Consider the following 7,010-nt stretch of genomic DNA (forward strand, 5'->3'; position numbering starts at 1 on the left):
CCTTACCCCGCAGGAGGCGGCCGGAGCCGGTGCTCGCCGCCGCCGGGGTCACCGGCGTGCTTAGAGGGATGGGCCGTTTGTGCGCGACGCTGGGCAGGAAGCAATTTGAATTTGTCACGGGATTGTCGAATTGTGAGGGATTACTCAAAAGGATGATGCAGGGAAGCGCCTTCTAGGTTAGCGACCCGCATCGGAGTCGACAAGATACAGATACTTAGCTTCAAATGGGGGATGGGGTGGAGGGCCGGGGCAGCCGCAGTGTCCCGGTGTTGAACTACTTTCTTTAGGAAGATTTTTGCAACAGCCAGCCTAAATCAACTTTCCTGTATGATTATTTTCTCTTCCTTTTCTTCAGCAGACAAGTAGATCATGATCTTCTAATCGGTTGGGCAGGGGAGCGGTGGTTGTTTCAAATAGACCTTCACTCTTTTTCAGACTGTATCCAAATTTTTGGCCTCTCTCATAGGCAGTGCCTTCTTCCCTGGATTCTTTCCAACTGATTTACATCTTCCTGAAGATATTGTGCCTAGACTGGGATACACTATTCAACTGCAGCCTCATTAGTTACAAGTAGAATGAAATAAGTACTTGCTACCATTCTCAAATAACACGTCTCTTATGTGTTATAATAGTATTTGTCTGTTTGCAGTAACAGCTCACTGTTAATTCATTATTTATATTATGGTACACTGCAGCTCTCACATCCTATTTCAATATAGTGCTAGTAACCCATTATGCCCTGTTTGTATTAATGCATTTGCTTTCTCTTTCAAAGTGCAATCTGTCACGCTTTATGGAATTTCATGTTATTTAGACTGTATTTAAAATTTGTCAAAATATTTTTTCTCCTCATTTTTGTCTCCCAAAATGACTAAAATCCTTCCCAGAACATGTCACAAATCTTGTATACATACTTTCTATTTTGTCACCAAAATGAATGAAAATATTGAATCAGAGCAAGACTGAGCCAGGACAGACTCCCAGAGTACCACTTGAAATGCCATTTCAGTTTAATGGGGAACTATTAATGACTAGACTCAAATGCATTTTCAAAAAGTATAATCACTCATTCATAAGTCTAGGTGGTACCATTTAGGCCAACCAGCTTCCTTAGTATTCCTTTAAAATTGAACTGTGTCAAAAATCTTACCAAAGTCAAATTATATAATATCTACTTCTTCCCCATCATCAGCAAGTAAACTCTTTTGTCAAAGAAGGAAGTTGATGAATTAGTTTATAATGTGTCTTACTTTTTAATCCTCTAGATATTAAAGAAAAATTTTTTTTAGTACTTTAGTCCAGAATCCTTTTAAAGAATGAAGTTAGGCTAGTTGGTTTATCATTATTTTGGGCCCTATTTTTCCTACATTTAAAGATGAGACTGTTTATCTTTCAAAAGTTCTCTAGGTTTCTTGTTCTGAAAGTTATTCTCAGAAATAACTTTCAATGTTGCAGAGACTGCTTCGGGTAGTTATTTATGGTACGTTTGGGGTTTTTTTTGTTTTTACAAAAAATACTTTAGGGTGAATTCCATCTGGCCCTGCAGAATTTAACGTACCTGTTAAGGGGTTTAACTCAAATTTTGTGTGTGCTACTATCATCTTGTTAAAGTGAATCATTTTAATTATCTTCCTTGTTAAACTATAATGTTCTACTGAAACAAAAAGAGGGTGCTGTATACTTCAATCTGTTACGCATCATCTATTATTCCCTCCCTGTCCTGCTCAGTAATGGGCCTCTACTCTCCCTTTTTCCTCAGACTGCTGACAAACTCGTAGATTTTGTTGTTGCCCCCTTTTCTATTTAGTTCCTCTGTTTGATTTCAACTGAGCAAGAGATAAAAATCTCTACCGTACAAGTTTTCCAGCAGGTCTGGTACCCTAAATTCTGCAAGAAGAAGCCGTTGGACTCTGCAGCATTGTCTTCATCTCAAAGGATGACACAGCAAAACTTCCTTTTGCAGCACCAATGAATGCTTTCCATGCTGAAAGGCTTTATGCTGGTATTTCATGAAACAGCTTTAGAAGCTATTGTGTGCTTTATTACCTCTGTTCTGAAGGCACCATTCTTTGATTTTCTATAAAGAAAAATGCTACAGTTTACTTTGTCTGGTGTTACGCAGCAGAACCTAGCAAATTGCCTGTAGTGATGCTGTTGCCTGATTCGTGTTTGCCTCAGCTCATATGTGGTGAGATACATGTACAGTCTGCATGGCTGATCCACAGCCCCAATAAGCAGGGATACAAATGAATCTGAATATGATGTCTGCCTAAGTTAGCCCTACTGGAACAGGAAGTGAGTCTGAACAGAACTGTCCTGACGCATACAGCTTAACTGAGTAGTCATGTAATGTTATTATGAGTCTGCCCTTCTTCATTCCTTCCTTTTCTTTGTATTCACAACTCTTGGCTGTGTAACATTTGAAATAGCTGTAAACTTTGCTCTGAGCAATCCATAAATTTTACTAGTTCTGTGACGAGCCTGATACTTTTTGAGCCTTATAAAAATATGCAAGGCATAAACAAACATAAACCTGACTGTTCAATCAGCTGTGTGGACCATTATGATACTGTCTATTTATGGAGCCAAAACTGTGAACAGATGAGAGAAAAATTTTGCCATATCAAATGGAAAAGAGTCTGCCTTTTGGCCAGGAGGATCTATTTGAATTCACATATGTGAAAACCAGCAGAGCGACAAAGCATTCAGTAGCCACAAACACTATTACGGTATTAATGCCCTATCTCAGGTACACAAAAGCTTTTTGCTACTCAGCAGAGTTTCTCCTGCTTTCCTTACCATAATTCGGCATTGATGTTTTCCCGGAAGTCTTTACTTTCCATGATCCCAGTTTATTTACACAACTTTTAAAATAATACAACAAATCTTCTGCCTACCCTTTCTTGATAAGAGTATCTTATGCTTTTGCCTACTAAAGTTACAAGTATCTTCCTACTCTGCAAGGTTATATGACCGCAACAGCATCACTCAGAATATGCCTTTGTAATTTTCCAAGAACCAAAGTCAAGTGCAGATACATTCCTCTGCAGCCCTGGGTGCTAACCTTCTCCTGTCACATGACCTCTACAGTGAGACAGCTTGGTAAAAGCCTACTCTAGTTTTAGGTATGCCCAAACCATTACTCCTGTCAAAAAAGTAAACTAGTGTTTTACAGCTGTAGTTCATTTCTGCTGTAGCACTTTTGCTATGTGGTGCAGGTGTTTGCATTTCACAGTGCAAGCAGCAGGAGCTGTGGAGGCCATGTTAACAGATGATCTCTCAACTGCTTTTCAAATGTAGTTTTATTTTAAGAAAAAGCATTATCTTTGGAAAATAAAAAGAAGCATGCAGCAATCCATATAAAGAGAATTAAAATAGGAGGGTAGTTCTATGCAAAATGCAGGGGAAAAATGAGATCAGCAGAAGGAACAGCAGTAGTGTAAACATAATTTGCAAAGCAGGTGTAACTGATGTAGCACTTCACCAGTAACAGTAACAGCAGAGAGAACTCTTTAGCACTTGTAAAACCTAGACAATTACTTAGGTGTCTAAAATACCTTTCCCTTTCCGCCTCTGACAGTAGAGATCCTACTTTAGGCATAATTTAAATCCCATTTCCATGGTCCCCAAACATGAATGTGGAGATAGAATTCCCTTCATACACTGATACACATTTAGAAGCTGCTAAGATTTTGCTCCAGGTACTTTTAGTATGAAATGTTTTGAGAATCTCATTTCTGAGTTTGATCAGGCGCACTCATCCACATTAAGTCTAATCTGAATCAATTTACGGAAGACATGTTCTGTGAATCTTTCTGAACTACGTATTTAGTATACAGTGGCTTGTGATTAACTTGAAGTTTACACAACGACCACACTTAAACTTCTAAACCTGTCATTCCATTTAAGTAGCTCTACCCCTTCACGCTTCTTTCCGGTGTGTAAAAGCGGTCCCACCTCTTCCAGTACCTCTTGCAGCCTTAGTTAATTTCCTGACGATGGTTGGCCGGAGTTTTTGAATACACAGTACTGCAGGAAAATACAGATATAAGGAAGAACTCCTTTCCTAGAGGAAATAATGTATCTTGGGTAAGACAGTTTACTGCAGTATTCAGAGAGGCAAACTGCACCTCCCCTGCCCTGCTGAGTGAATTGCAATGGTGATTTTTTAAGAATGGTGTGTACCTTTGCTGTCCACCTGGTGCCAGGCCTGTCATTACCAGGCTGAGGGAGAAGGTAGCAGTCATGGAGCGGGCCGGCAGAGGCGTCGCAGAAACGCTGGCGGGACCTTCACCTCCTGCTGCACAGGCAGGCGGCCGGCCAGGCGCGCTCTTCCAGCAGGTGGCGGTGAGGCGCTGCGGGACGGCGCTGCCCGCCGGGGCCGGGGCCCGCCCTGCCCGCCGGGGCCCGCCCTGCCCGCCGGGGCCCGCCCTGCCCGCCGGGGCCCGCCCTGCCCGCCGGGGCCCGCCCTGCCCGCCGGGGCCCGCCCTGCCCGCCGGGGCCCGCCCTGCCCGCCGGGGCCCGCCCTGCCCGCCGGGGCCCGCCCTGCCCGCCGGGGCCCGCCCTGCCCGCCGGGGCCCGCCCTGCCCGCCGGGGCCCGCCCTGCCCGCCGGGGCCCGCCCTGCCCGCCGGGGCCCGCCCTGCGCGGGGCGGTGGGGGCGCCCCGGCCACCCAGCGGGCGGATCCGCAGGGTCTGAAGAAAGCGGGCAGAGCCCGAGGCTGGTGACAGGTTCACTGGCACTCCAGGGAAGGCGAGGTGGTGAACCAGGTCCAGGGCCCAAGCAGGGAGCCCAGGAGCGGCAGGGATGCGGGTGGGGCTGGAGACAAAGCTCTAACGTAGGGCCAAGGTCTCTCTAGGTGGTAGGGCTGGAAACAAGGCTACAACATAGGTCCAGGGTCCATCCAGGAGTGAGGGACAGAGAGAGGGCTGGAGACAAGCTACAACATCCACCCAAGGGGTCCATCCAAAATGTAACCTACCTAAAGCCTAGGTCCAGAGGCCATCCAGGAAATGACACAGAGACAGAACCGAAGACAAACCATGTCACTCAGGCCTAAATGGAGGTTAACTGGAGCTCCCAGGCCCTGGGCAGAGGATGGGGGTGGGAGTCCCAGGTGGGACTGGTCAGGCCAGTTAAGGCCTATTGGTGCACTTCAGGCCATGACACTGAGACAGACTACACACAGCAGTTCTCTTCACAGAGACGTGCATTCCAGCTGTGTTCTCACTTAAGTCTCTGAATCATACGGCAACAGAAAGCATTTCTGTAACTGACTGTACAGGTGCAAAATCACATGTAGCTCTCTGGGTATTAGACCCGAGAGATAAATGAATTTTTAATACACAGTTTGCAAATGCTAGCAACTATATTGCAGCCATGGGAAAACTTTGACTATAACAAATGTCAGAAGATCTGCGATAGGCATATTATAAACAAACCCTAGACTTTTCCTCAGTTCATGTATACAAGTTCCATTCAGATTGGCAGGTGACTTCCATGTCACTGGACTATCTAGCCCCAGAAATATTGCTGAGCTGACTGCATTTATTTGCTCAGAGCTGGCCCAAGATTTCCCAGCCAGGGAAGAAGGCATCCTGTCTTCTCCCTCCCACAGAATGCTGATTAAATAACTAACTTCATCCTTACCTCCAGCAGACAAAAAACCCCTCAGTTTGGCAGTAGCAACAGTGCAGATTTTAGGGCGTGAAGGTAAGGGAAGGTGATGAGAGGGATCAGTAGTCTTTAAATGGCATATATGATCCTTAACTGTATAAAGAAGAAACTGGTATTAGGAGTCAAAAGGTTGTATTACCTACATGTTTGGCACTGGTCCACCTTCTACTGCAATATATTGAGCTGTGGGAACCACTGTGCAAGCTATTTATAAAAGCTCATTATAAAGATGGAGTAACCAGTTCTGCACACTGAAACCAGGTGAGGCATGCTAGTGATTTATGTGAAAGCATTCTTAATTTTTTTCTCTAGTACTGTGAATCTAATTCTGAATACATCTATTATCTGTTTTTGAATGTAGAAGTATGTTATGAAAAAGTCTTTGCTGAGCAGTCCACATTGACGCCCTGATTCTTTTCTTAAACTAATGCTTTATTTAGACTTGCCTATGGCTTACAACTTTTTCAGCATTTGTCAGACCATGTTAGAAAAAGATAATACAAAAGATAACTCATTACTTGTGTTTAGACTGTAATGACTTACTTCTGTGCTCTGGCACTGCCTACATTAGGCTTCATGTGAATCAGCTTGGCTCAAAAGCCATAATGTGTTGGGCCTGCAGTACCACACAAATATAAATGTACTAATTCTAGACAGAGGCAAATATCATATAACACTGGGCCATTGTACATGCACACGATATCTCGAGCTGATGCTGTCACAGCAGTTTCTGTGTGGCACTCCAATATGCACTGAAAATAGGAAGTCTGTTGATCAAATCAATCTGTTCACCATCCCTAAAATGACAAGATTTGACACTGGGATTTTGGATTTTGTCAATTAACTTGGCTCCATGAGCATGAAGGAAGAAGCAATCCAAGTGCTGTAGTTTTGTGTTGCAACTTAATCCTTAGCTTGCATGTTGTTAAAAACAAAAAAACACCCCCGCCCCCATGTGTTCATTCCCTTTCCTAGCATAAAAAGAACATCCCCTCCTCTTTTCCAATTATGATCACTAGTACATAAATATGTATGTCATAAAATATTATGGTTCTTGCTTTAGAACTGATAGTTTAGATCTCTGTACTTGATTAGCACCTCTGTCTTCAGCATTGCTGTGCCTCTAGCAGGAACAGATCTGCAGATTAGATTAAATTACTGAAGATTAAACAGACTATTTTTAATTTCTGGTGTTTTTACTAGCTAGATGAGTGAACACGTGGATGGCTCTCTGAAAGAGCATACACTCTGCTGAGGGATGCCGGGAGACTCCAGGGGCTATGCTTCTCTGGAAAGGCCTGTGGTGACAGAGAAAGACTTTTGCACCACAGGGTT

The sequence above is a fragment of the Ciconia boyciana genome, chromosome 13 (assembly GCF_034638445.1).
Source record: "Ciconia boyciana chromosome 13, ASM3463844v1, whole genome shotgun sequence".
NCBI lineage: Eukaryota > Metazoa > Chordata > Aves > Ciconiiformes > Ciconiidae > Ciconia > Ciconia boyciana.